This window comes from Ranitomeya variabilis, chromosome 3 (assembly GCF_051348905.1).
Source record: "Ranitomeya variabilis isolate aRanVar5 chromosome 3, aRanVar5.hap1, whole genome shotgun sequence".
NCBI lineage: Eukaryota > Metazoa > Chordata > Amphibia > Anura > Dendrobatidae > Ranitomeya > Ranitomeya variabilis.
In genome coordinates this window covers 306,829,451-306,842,843 of record NC_135234.1, presented here as the reverse complement: position 1 = coordinate 306,842,843, position 13,393 = coordinate 306,829,451, and the positions used below count along the sequence as shown (strand labels likewise).

Below are 13,393 nucleotides of genomic sequence, written 5' to 3'. Positions count from 1 at the left end.
AGGGTGGAGTATATCAGACTGAAAGTACTAAACGAGCAATGAGGGATCATCACACTGCTTATATACTAGGTGCCTGTATGATCACCAAAATAGGTATATTACTGCCTATAAGCACATTCCCTCCCACTCATATTGCCGCACTCACACCATATGCTGTGGACAACTGAAAAAAGTAAATTGCCAATTGCAGTTTGTGAAACACAGTATCCACATCACATGCTGCAGACAGCTTAATCCCTCATTCGTATACAGAAAGAACAGCTTAATTTACCCATAGTAAGGTGAGGTGTCCTCCTCCAGCCTGTGTCAGGATCCCCAAGAGGAAGCGACATACTTTGCACGCGAAACGCGCGTTGGGAATCCTGACACAGGCTGGAGGAGGACGCCTCACCTTACTATGGGTAAATTAAGCTGTTCTTTCTGTATACGAATGAGGGATTAAGCTGTCTGCAGCATGTGATGTGGATACTGTGTTTGACAAACTGCAATTGGCAATTTACTTTTTTCAGTTGTCCACAGCATATGGTGTGAGTGCGGCAATATGAGTGGGAGGGAATGTGCTTATAGGCAGTAATATACCTATTTTGGTGATCATACAGGCACCTAGTATATAAGCAGTGTGATGATCCCTCATTGCTCGTTTAGTACTTTCAGTCTGATATACTCCACCCTGTGTCACATTTAACACTTTAGAGTGATTCACATGATTTTGTAATAATGACCTATGTATTTATGTTTAATTATTATGGCAGTAAATAAAAAGAGCTATTAAATTTGAATTAATGGTTTTGGTACGTTACTTACTCATTGTCCTACTGATAAATGATAAGCTTATGAGTTGTTATACCTACATGGGTCTGTGGTAGTTTCTGGTGTCGTATAGAATATCTTTAGACTGACAGCGCAGAGTGTCCTCCTCTGCGTCACACATACCGGCCGTTTATAATCCTGCCGGACTTTCACCAACACAGTTGTACATCCAAGCGCATCCTGCAGCGCACACAGCGCCCCCTGGCTGTAAGATTGGTCACTGCACCACAATATATATATATATTTGTGTTTTAACCTGGCAGGTTTTTGTTTTCCCTCACACATGAAGCATTGTGTTAATGATTTTAATATAATTAATGTGTTTAAACAATGCTTAATAAAACAGTGTAATTTTTAAACAAACACATTTTTTTGCAAGTGGTTATTGCTGTATGTCTCTGGTAATTGAATTCAGTGAGAGCATACTGCTGTATTTTTCTGATGTCTTGATATAACCACAATTGTTTGGACTCTTGTCATAAGATCAAACAAGTTCGCAGCATTCCAGTAGCATAGAGAAGCATCTCGCAGGGAGGGGGCTCCCTGTGTGTTTCCCTCAGACCCTCGCGATGTGATCGTGTCGTCCTGAGAGTCTCCATGGAAACCCCCGGATCCAAGATGGCCACGGGGTCCTTCCTGGTCCTGCAGGGAGGTGGCTTCTCAGTGCCTGCTGAGAGCAGGCACCTGCAAGCTTCCTTCACTGCCTGTCAGATATGTTGAGTTCCCCTGCGGTCAACAGGCACGTCAAAACGATGCATGCAGATGCTTCCGCAGACAAACGCATGTCCCTGCGTACCCAATGTTAAAGATGGGTAAGCAGGACGCATGCGCAGCTGTGCGGATATGAAGGGAAAAAGTACGCAGCCCTACGCAGGGCTGCCGAACGCTAATGTTTACTTAGCCTAAGAGATGTTATAGCTTCCGGATTAAGTACTGGGAGATTTAGACCTAAAAAAAAATTGCAGCAGGTTGTCTCTAGTATTCCCATTTGGGGGAAAGGTATCCTTTAGGTTATACAATTTGTGATAAAAATCATAGAAGAAGTTTGAGATATCAAATGGACTATTGTTATGGGAATTTGGTTTGGATAAATCTATCCCTGTGTGTGCTGCGGCCGTTCCCAATTAGACTGAGTATTTTGAGCATTCATCAAGAATGGACTGTACACTATTGTGACAGAATAACATTCCACCAATACTGATGATTTATTGTACATACATACATAGTTTTATAATTGCATATAGAAAGGAGGTGGTTAGGGGTGGTTAGTTAACTACCATATTGTCTAGCTCCTCTTATTGGTTATCTTAATATATATGGTCCACAATAAAAAGAAAATATGCGGCACTCACCCTTTTGCTGTGTATTCGTGCTCTTTATTGGATTATAACTTATGCAAGTTCATACATCCATTTAGGACATCAGGTTTACAGGAGGGTGCGATAGTGGAGAGTGGACGACGGCCGTTTCGCACGGTGTGTGCTTCGATGGGTCCAGGTGATTGATTACCGTACGTCATTTCCCTTTAAAGGATTTTAGACGTGCATGCAAATACATACATACAAGAAAAAGTTTTTTAAAAACAAGTGAAAGTGAATTAATAACAAGTAATCATCTCTAATATGCAGACTGACAACCTTAAATATTAATACGGACCCTTTTTTATGAATTTAAATTTTCTTACATTCTGTTGCGTTATACACGTTTATAAAAATACCGACATATCTAACCTATCATTTAGGCCAATTGGACCTTGCGCATTAGTATTCAAAATCCATCTGGCTTCTTTTTGTAATAATAATTTATTTTGATCACCTCCCTGCGGGGGATTTTTTACAATTTCTAAGCCAGCGAATTTTAACAGATTAGGATTAGAATTATGTTTCTCTTTCATATGTTGGATTAGCCTCAGACAGCCTTTACCTGTTGTTATCGAATTATAGTGTTCTTTAAATCTCGTTACCAGCGGTCTAATTGTTTTACCAATATAAAAATATAAGCAAGGACAAAACAAAACATAAACTACAAATTTACTCTTACAAAAAATGAAATCCCGGACTTTATGTGTGACAGAGCCAAGCTGAATAGGATTATGTGTTATATGGAGATGACAAAATCTGCAATTCCTGCATCTATAATTTCCTACTGAGGTATTACCTGTTAACCAGGTTTTTCTGGGTAACGCAATTCTATTGTGCACTAGCATATCTGACAAATTATGGGCACATTTGTATGCAAATTTAGGAGCACTGGTGTGTATATGTGCAAGATCTTTATCTGTCTGCAACACATGTCAGTTTTTCCGTATTGATGCGTGTACAATATTATCCAAATTACTATGCTTGAAGCCGAAAGAAAATCTCTCTCCATTTGTATTCTCCTCTTGGGGAGATTCCGTTTTTCTTTTTAAAAAATCTGTTTGTGAAAAATTACTGATACGGTTTTCAGCTTCCTTCAATACCTGTGGGGGATAACCTCTATTCATGAAGCATGATTTTAACTCACTTATTTGTTCATTAAAAATGTTATTGTTATTATTGATTTTCCGTAATCTGACCATTTGGCTGAATGGGAGTCCCCTCTTAGTATGCATCGAGTGTGCACTGTCAAAATGCAACAAATTGTTAGTTGCTGTCGGTTTTTTAAAAACCTTTGTTATTATCTCACCTTCTATAATCTCTATTTTCACATCCAGATACTCTAGACTATTGGCTCCATAACAAGATGTGAACCGCATGTTTTCTGCATTAGATGTATTCAGATATTCCACAAAGTTGTTAAATTCTACTTCATTTCCATCCCAAATTATAAAAATATCGTCCACAAATCTTGTGTAGAGACGAATATGTTTAAGAAAGGGATTATTTATGTTGGTAACGTACGTGTCTTCAAAGATTGCTAAGAAAAGATTTGCATTCGTACATGCGGTGGGCGTACCCATTGCAGTCCCTACTAATTGTTTGTACCACTTATCCATAAATTTAAAGGAATTATGAGATAAAATGAATTCTAAACCCTCCACAGTAAAAGAAATTATCTCTGGATCAAGATCCCTATTTTGTAGAATTTTTTGGATAGCTTGTATGCCCCTTTCTTGGGGGATACGGGTATATAAATTCACTACGTCTGTTGATGTCAGTGAAAACTTTGCTACAAATTGAAATTAAACAACAAAAGAAAAGAGAAATTCCTGAGAGATAAAAATGACTTTGACAGTGGCCAAATATTTTCAGGGAATAATAAAAAACAGTCCTCTTTTTTCAATAAATACCGCAGTCAACGGGGAAATAAAAATTATAAGAAAAAGAAGCAAGATGGATGGATTACTGATTCAGAATCAAGTGCCACAGAAGATGCAGGTGAAGTCAACATAAATAATCCCTTTCTTAAACATATTCGTCTCTACACAAGATTTGTGGACGAGATTTTTATAATTTGGGATGGAAATGAAGTAGAATTTAACAACTTTGTGGAATATCTGAATACATCTAAGGCAGAAAACATGCGGTTCACATCTTGTTATGGAGCCAATAGTCTAGAGTATCTGGATGTGAAAATAGAGATTATAGAAGGTGAGATAATAACAAAGGTTTTTAAAAAACCGACAGCAACTAACAATTTGTTGCATTTTGACAGTGCACACCCGATGCATACTAAGAGGGGACTCCCATTCAGCCAAATGGTCAGATTACGGAAAATCAATAATAACAATAAAATTTTTAATGAACAAATAAGTGAGTTAAAATCATGCTTCATGAATAGAGGTTATCCCCCACAGGTATTGAAGGAAGCTGAAAACCGTATCAGTAATTTTTCACAAACAGATTTTTTAAAAAGAAAAACGGAATCCCCTAAAGAGGAGCACACAAATGGAGAGAGATTTTCTTTCGGCTTCAAGCATAGTAATTTGGATAATATTGTACACGCATCAATACGGAAAAACTGGCATGTGTTGCAGACAGATAAAGATCTTGCACATATACACACCAGTGCTCCTAAATTTGCATATAAACGTGCCCATAACTTGTCAGATATGCTAGTGCACAATAGAATTGCGTTAGGCTGGTTTCACACTTGCGTTTTTGTCTGCAGCGTTTTTTGCACAAAAAACGCATGCGTTTTTTTTCCCTATATTTAACATTGAAAACGCATGCGTTTTTTTGCACATGCGTTTGTTTGCGTTTTGAAACGCATGCGTTTTTTGTCTGCATGCGTTCATTTTCAAAAATGCTACCTGCAGTATTTTCTTGCGCGTTTTTTTGCCGCGAAAAAACGCATGCGTTTTTTCGCGGTAAAAAAATGCATTGCTGTCTATGTAAACGCATGCGTTTTTAAGCACATGCGTTTGTTTGCGTTAAAAACGCATGCGTTTTTATAGAAAAAAAACAGAAAACACACTGAAAAACCACCCACCACCATCAAGGTCATAAAGGGATCCAAACCCTAACCCTAACTCTACCCCTAACCTCACCCCTAACCGTTTAATGAACATTTTCTGACAGTCATAGTGCCACGTATTTAAGTGCCACGTATCATGTATTTCAGTGCCACGTATTTCAGTGCCACGTATGTAAGTGCCACGTGCCACGTATATAAGTGCCACTTACATACGTGGCACGTGGCACTTACATACGTGGCACTTACATACGTGGCATGTGGCACTTACATACGTGGCACGTGGCACTTACATACGTGGCACGTGGCACTTACATACGTGGAACGTGGCACTTATATACGTGGCACGTGGCACTTACATACGTGCCACGTGCCACGTATATAAGTGCCACGTGCCACGTATATAAGTGCCACGTGCCACGTATATAAGTGCCACGTGCCACGTATGTAAGTGCCACGTGCCACGTATGTAAGTGCCACGTGCCACGTATGTAAGTGCCACGTGCCACGTTTGTAAGTGTCACTTATGTAAGTGCCACGTTTTTCAGTCACATTTAGGGTTAGGGGTAGGGTTAGGGTTTTCTTGTTTTTTCTGGTGTTTTCTTGTGTTTTCTTGTGTTTTCTTGTGTTTTCTTGTGTTTTCTTGTGTTTTTCTATAAAAACGCATGCGTCTAAAAAACGCATGCGTTTTACCGCGTTTACATGCGTTTTTTCACACATGCGTTTTTTTAAAAAACGCATGCAGATAAAAACGCAAGTGTGAAAGCAGCCTTACCCAGAAAAAACTGGTTAACAGGTAATACCTCAGTAGGAAATGATAGATGCGGGAATTGCAGATTTTGTCATCTCCATATAACACATAATCCTATTCAGCTTGGCTCTGTCACACATAAAGTCCGGGATTTCATTTTTTGTAAGAGTAAATTTGTAGTTTATGTTTTGTTTTGTCCTTGCTTATATTTTTATATTGGTAAAACAATTAGACCGCTGGTAACGAGATTTAAAGAACACTATAATTCGATAACAACAGGTAAAGGCTGTCTGAGGCTAATCCAACACATGAAAGAGAAACATAATTCTAATCCTAATCTGTTAAAATTCGCTGGCTTACAAATTGTAAAAAATCCCCCGCAGGGAGGTGATCAAAATAAATTATTATTACAAAAAGAAGCCAGATGGATTTTGAATACTAATGCGCAAGGTCCAATTGGCCTAAATGATAGGTTAGATATGTCGGTATTTTTATAAACGTGTATAACGCAACAGAATGTAAGAAAATTTAAATTCATAAAAAAGGGTCCGTATTAATATTTAAGGTTGTCAGTCTGCATATTAGAGATGATTACTTGTTATTAATTCACTTTCACTTGTTTTTAAAAAACTTTTTCTTGTATGTATGTATTTGCATGCACGTCTAAAATCTTTTAAAGGGAAATGACGTATGGTAATCAATCACCTGGACCCATCGAAGCACACACCGTGCGAAACGGCCGTCGTCCACTCTCCACTATCGCACCCTCCTGTAAACCTGATGTCCTAAATGGATGTATGAACTTGCATAAGTTATAATCCAATAAAGAGCACGAATACACAGGAAAAGAAGAGTGAGTGCCGCATATTTTCTTTTTATTGTGGATCATTCTTTTTATTGTGGATCATTCAGCTACATGCTTGAATTGCAGAGCACCATACACCCAGAAGGTTTGTGACAACTGCAGATCAGTTTTTAATGAGTCCAAGTCCTACAGAGTCTGTACTCCTCTTGTGCCGTTCATTTCTCTATTTCTGTAATGTTGGAACTAAATATATATGGAATATTGTGATTAATGCACATATGAATGCTGATTAAGCAACTAAGTGTAGCTGTCTGCATCTATCCTGCTATTCAGCAGGATTCTAGATGTTAGTTCAAGACATCTTGCCTAAGTTCCGGTTTTTGGGTGTCTGGAAAGTACCGAGGAACCATCTGGCCTAGCTCATGTGGTCAAGTTGAGCAATTGATTATAAACTAGCTGAGTATATAGATATATTTGCGTTTAGATAAGTACCGTATATATGATTATAGAGGAGTATACATGCAAGTGAGATCTACATGAATTGTACCGTCAAACCCCCTAAGAACCTGGGAATTAGAGGACGAGACCCTCCCCTTCAACTGCCTAGCCTGTAATGTGTGGGCCTTATTACCCTTTTCAAAATATTTTTGTTTTGCATATAAGAGTAATTTCTAGACTTTATGTATAGAGATATCTTTTAGCCTATTTCTAACCCCAGCAACCTTCTTCAATGCTCCTAAAGAAGGTGAAACAGCCAGTTTACATTCTACTTCCCTAAGTTGGGAGGTTAGCTTATTATATTCAAAGTTAGCATTTTTTTTCAATCTAGAGCCCTTCTTTATACAATAACCCCATCATTACTGCCTTGTGAGCCTCCCAAAGGACTGAAGGGGAAGAAACTGAATCCTCCTTAAGATGAAAGAATTAATTGAGATGGTCCAATAAGGTCTCTCTAATAGTAGGATCCTTAATTAAGAACTCATTTAGCCACCAGTGACAAGCCCGAGAAGGAGGTTGAGTAGATTTAAGATCCAACCCAACTGGAGCATGATCCGACCAAGTTATTTGACCCATCTCCACTTTTTCCAGCATCCTAAGAGATATATTTGCAAAAAATATATCAATTCTGGTATGAGTATGATGAGGAGGAGAGTAAAAGGAAAAGGCCCTCTCTTTAGGATGGTCTATCCTCCATAAGTCAAAAAGGGAACTGGCCCTAATTAATTTCGTAAAGTCTAACGCCAAACTGACTACATTGTGTGATGGGGCCTATCCCCAAGGGAATGCCTGTCAAAAACCTCTGAAAAAGGAACATTAAAGTCTCCTCCCACTAATAAAGCTGCAGACGGAAGGGCTACTTCTGTAGACCAAACTGAACCCACAAGGAATGCAGAAATAGCAACGTAACCCCGGAAGAAATCACAAGGGGGCAGGGCCCAGAGTCTGACCTGCTTGAAGGCGAGAGAAAAGAGGAGCAAGAAAAGAACTCCAGAAAAAAAGGAAAATAAAGGAAAATAACTCCTTTCCAATAGGTCAGAACCAGAGCTCCTCAGGCTAAAAATAATGACACCATGCGGATAATTCCGCTAAGCATTTAAGCAGCTTCATATAAATGAATTTCCAATATACTAATATGCTGGCTAAAACTTGTGAATAGAAGTAGAAGGCTATAAAAAGCCATCATCAACATATCATTAGTCATTAATCATCCAATTCAAATATCACAATTAAGGATAATCTCAATGAAGTCTATTAGAAGGCAGTCTTCTCTTGTTCACCCTGTCTCCTGGACCTCCCCGATCTTTTCTTTTTTTCTGGTTCCAAACGGGGGTGGAGGTCCACCTGCAAGTAAAGAAGCATCCTAGTCCTCAATCTTGGGGAACTGCAGCCCCATAGCTTCACAAAAAGCTGAAAGGTCCTCCAGGGAGCGTAATGTCTCTGAAATTCCTTCTCTACAAGCTGTTAGTGCAAAGGGGAAACCCCATCTGTAAGGGATACGGACGTCTTTCAGAATGGATAATAAAGGTCTGATGAGCAGTCTTATCTGTAATGTGAAACGGGACAAATCTGGAAACAACTGGACCACAGTACCAGAATATATCTCTTTCTGTGACCTAGCCTTTGTCATTGTTTCCTTGGTCTCATAGTCGTGGAGACCACAGATGATATCATGTTGATATGGGGATGACCCTTTAGGCTGCAGGGCACGGTGAGCCCTGTCAAATTTGGTAGGAGTAAAGGGAGGACCATGTCACACACACCAAATGCCCAGATAAAGAAGTAAAATGTTAAAATTACATTTACTGGTGACTACCGGTGGGTGTAGTTTTATTTCCCCCTCCATGTAATCTACTGCAGTCGTAGCTGACCGGTAATAAGGTGACAGATGGCCCGGCTATTAAATGGAGAATGCGTTTTTTTTTTCTTTTTTTAATTTCACTTTATAAACAACTCATTATTTCATTATACAGAACAGAAAGTTTCCTAACATTTTTTCCTGTAAATTCTATTTTAGCTTCAGTTTTGTAAGTTTTTTATTGTCAGTCTGTAAAAGTGGAGTAATACTCTGACAACATTGTTCCCAGCAGCGACCTGGGAGTTACAGATGCGTACAGCCGTCTTCCTCATGCTGTTCCCATTCCATTTGAGCGCCGTTTCCATACATTACAGCAATTTTCATGACTCCAGCCCTCCTGTTCATCTTTCTGGAAAAATGCTCGAGTTTCCCATTGACTTCCATTATACTTGTTACTTGAGTCAAGCCGTTCGAGCATCCGACCTACTCGATTTCAGTAACAAGCTCGGGAGCTTTTTAGTGCTCTATCATCACTAGATGTAATAGTAAATCCATTTGTAGGAATGAGTTATTATTTACCCATACTTGATACTTTTGCAAGAAATTATATGCGGCAGATCACAAAAAAAGATATTGCTGAGTTATATTTTTATGGAGTATTTGTTAATAAAATAAATTAATCACTAGGCACTATAATAAGATAATTTTCATAAAGACAAATGGTTTATTTGTATTTATAGTTATTAAGATGTACAGTGGGGGAAATAAGTATTTGATCCCTTGCTGATTTTGTAAGTTTGCCCACTGACAAAGACATGAACAGTCTATAGTTTTAAGGGTAGGTTAATTTTAACATTGAGAGATAGAATATCAAAAATAAAATCCAGAAAATCACATTGTATAAATTATATAAATTTATGTGCATTTTGCTGTGAGAAATAAGTATTTGATCCCTGTGGCAAACAAGACTTAATACTTGGTGTCACGGTTCACACCGTACTGCCAACAATATGTCACGGATCCCAACAATATGTCAGGGATCCCGGGGAGGATACCTTTATCGTCCCCACTACACTCACCAATTTGTCACAAACTGTGGTTGTTTGGTTGCCCCTGGTTCCTTCTGAAGGGGATTTATCTATATCCCACTTCTCAGTTCCAGTTTGGAACGTACAGCTCTCTGGCGCCCCCCTTACCCTCAGGCCAGACTAGGTACTGCACCTAGGGTAATTAGTCGCCAGAAAGGCTGCCTGCTATGTACTGGCTAGTGGGCACGCTGCAGCGAGGGAGATATAACTACTCCCACTCAGACGGGAACAATAATTATCACCTGCCGCCATCGCTACAAAGCCTCCCCAGTCGCACAGAACAAAGTATGCTGCCACCAGCTCCGATTTCCTAAAGATTAACGGGTCCGGAGCCAACCTAAATCAATAGCGTAATTCACCTCAGAGGACGCACATTTTGTTATAGAGCAGGGAGAGACAAGCTAGTAATTTGTGTATTTTACTCCATAAAATGGTAGGCAGTGTTTACAAAGTATTAAAAAGATATTATAAAGAAGACAATTCATATGTACATTGCAATTACAAATAAAAAAAGGACTAAAATTGAATAGAACACTTACAGGTCGTTCAGCTCATTTCATCTCCTGGTCGGCCATGTGCTCAGGAGATACATCAAGATGCATAAGGACAGCTTTGAAGAGCTGTTGTTAGCTCGCTTCCTGGACCAACACTGACTCCCAACTCAGCAGTGGGTAAGCCCTCTTGTGGTGACATCACTGAGTGGGCTGAGTAATGACATGCACTTCCCTTTCTACTATTTACGTTTTTGGATTCACAGGGCAGACAAAGACATTCCTTGGGTTTTTTCCCATGTGCTTCGACTTGTACTTTCACTTTGAAACCATATGAATTCTTGAGTGAGGGGCTACTGCACATTGGTCTCCCATTACACTATATAGCAGGGGAGAGGGAGGGTGAGCGGATGAGAATTCCAGCCTTGTGCTGGCAGGCAGAAAAGAGAAGGGGGGTTGAATCTGCAGCTTTAAGGAACGTAGCAGAGCTCAGTGTTCATGATCATCCTGGGCAGCACGGTGGCGCAGTGGTTAGCACTGCAGCCTTGCAGCGCTGGAGTCCTGTGTTCTGATCCCACCCAGGACAACATCTGCAAAGAGTTTGTATGTTCTCTCCGTGTTTGCGTGGGTATCCTCCGGGTACTCCGGTTTCCTCCCACATTCCAAAGACATACTGATAGGGAATTTAGATTGTGAGCCCCATCGGGGACAGTGATGATAATGTGTGCAAACTGTAAAGCGCTGCGGAATATGTTAGAGCTATATAAAAATAAAGATTATTATTATCATAGACAATCAAATAGCTTATGTTCCTGACACTTGGTGCAAAACCCTTGTTGGCAAGCAGTCAGACCTTTTTTGTAGTTGATGGTGTTTGCGCACATGACAATAAACTGACTGGCACATCCTGACTAGTGTGTATAGGTGCATTCCAGGAGGAGCTACCTCCATATACAATATGCAAAAATATATTAGGAAAAAATTAGATGCTTAGCATAGAATTTGGCCAAATTGCGCACGTCAGGTGGAATTTTGGTCCACTTGTCTTTGCAGACCAACTCTAAATCATTAAGATTTTTAGGCTGTAGCTCGGCAACTTGGAGCTTCAACTCCCTCCATAAGTTTTCTATGGGATTTAGGTCTGGAGACTGGCTAGGCCACTCCATGACCTTAATGTGCTTCTTTTTGAGCCACTCCTTTTTTGCCTTGGCTGTATGTCTTGGGTCATTGTCTTGCTGTAAGACCCAGCCACGACCAATTTTTAATGTCCTGGCGGAGGGAAGGAGGTTGTCACTCAGGATTTTACAGTATATGGCTCCATTCATAATCCCGCTGATGCGATAAAGTAGTCCTGTGCCCTTAGCAGAGAAATACCCCCATGCTTGACACTGGGGGCAGTATTCTTTGGGTCATAGGCAGCATTTCTCTTCCTCCAAATACGGTGATTTGAGTTATGGTCAAAGACCTCAATTTTTTTGTCTCATCTGACCACAGCACTTTCTCCCAATCACTCATAGAATCATCCAGGTGTTCACTGGCAAACTTCAGACGGGCCTGCACATGTGCCTTCTTGAGAAGGGGGACCTTGCGGGCAATGCGGGATTTTAAACCTTTACAACGTAATGTGTACATTGGTTTTCTTGATATCTGTGGTCCCAGCTGCCTTGAGATCGTTACCAACTTCCCCCCTATGTAGTTTTAGGCTGATGTCTCACCTTCCTCATGATTAAAGATACCCCAAATGGTGAGATTTTGCATGGTGTGCCCCAGATTGATAGTAAGAAAAATTTATCCATTTTCTTACTACTGTACCAACAGTTGTCTCCTTCTCACCCAGCGTCTTACTTATGGTTTTGTAGGACATTACAGCTTTGTGCAGGTCTATGATCTTGTCCCTGAGAAGAAACAACGTAAGCACTACTGTACAGAGGTGCCCAGGTAGGTTCCCACACCATGTGTCAATATAATAGAAACATGGCACTCAACTTGAGGTTGTGAGGCAAACACTATTTTATTTGTAGTACCAAATAATATATATATACAGAGAAGTGAACAAAAAATAACCAAATAACAAAATAAGGTATATACAAAGGTAGATTTGGTCATATTAGGTACTGCAGAGATCATAAGCAGGTAGAGACCCAAGTCTAGAGGCACAGATAGGTGAAAAGAAGTAAGTGGAAAATACCGTACACAGAGATGAGCAGGTTAATGCTGTGATCGCAAATTGAAATGGTATGAGAGGCAGCATCTATGGTATGAAGAGTCTGGATTACTCTAGTCAAAAAGGGGGGAGGGTGACCCAGGAAATATAAAAAGAACCTACCAATGGTGTAACCACTGTTCCTCAAGGCCACTTTCACTATGCGATCCGATTACCGTATATTTGATGCCTGTCACCTTTTATCCATGTCATCCATTGGTAAATATGTGCAAGGCCACGCTGTGATGTTACGTCGGATGATGTAATTTGACTATATTACTAGGGCCGATTATTCCTATCACCAGGATGGATTTTGCATTCATGGACATGATGTTATATTATACCAGCACGATCGGATATCATTATGTGACTATACGATGTATGACTAAGTTTCCCCTAGAAGTATTACAGCTGCCCTGTGACTAATATGTCTCTTTTTTCTTTTCCTCTAGAGCCAATTGTACTAATTTTTTGTACTATACTGGATTACATCTACTATGATTTAGGGCCACCTCCCATGCACTCCATCCTGAATGGGTTTCAACATCACTCTG

At 39.8% G+C, this 13,393-nt stretch overlaps 1 protein-coding gene across 3 annotated transcripts in view; it reads left to right on the top strand.

Moving 5' to 3' along the window:
* The window catches only part of SCMH1 (Scm polycomb group protein homolog 1), a 434,218-nt gene that overhangs the window by 375,326 nt on the left and 45,499 nt on the right, over window positions 1–13,393 (top strand). The gene's annotated exons all lie outside the window — the stretch shown is intronic.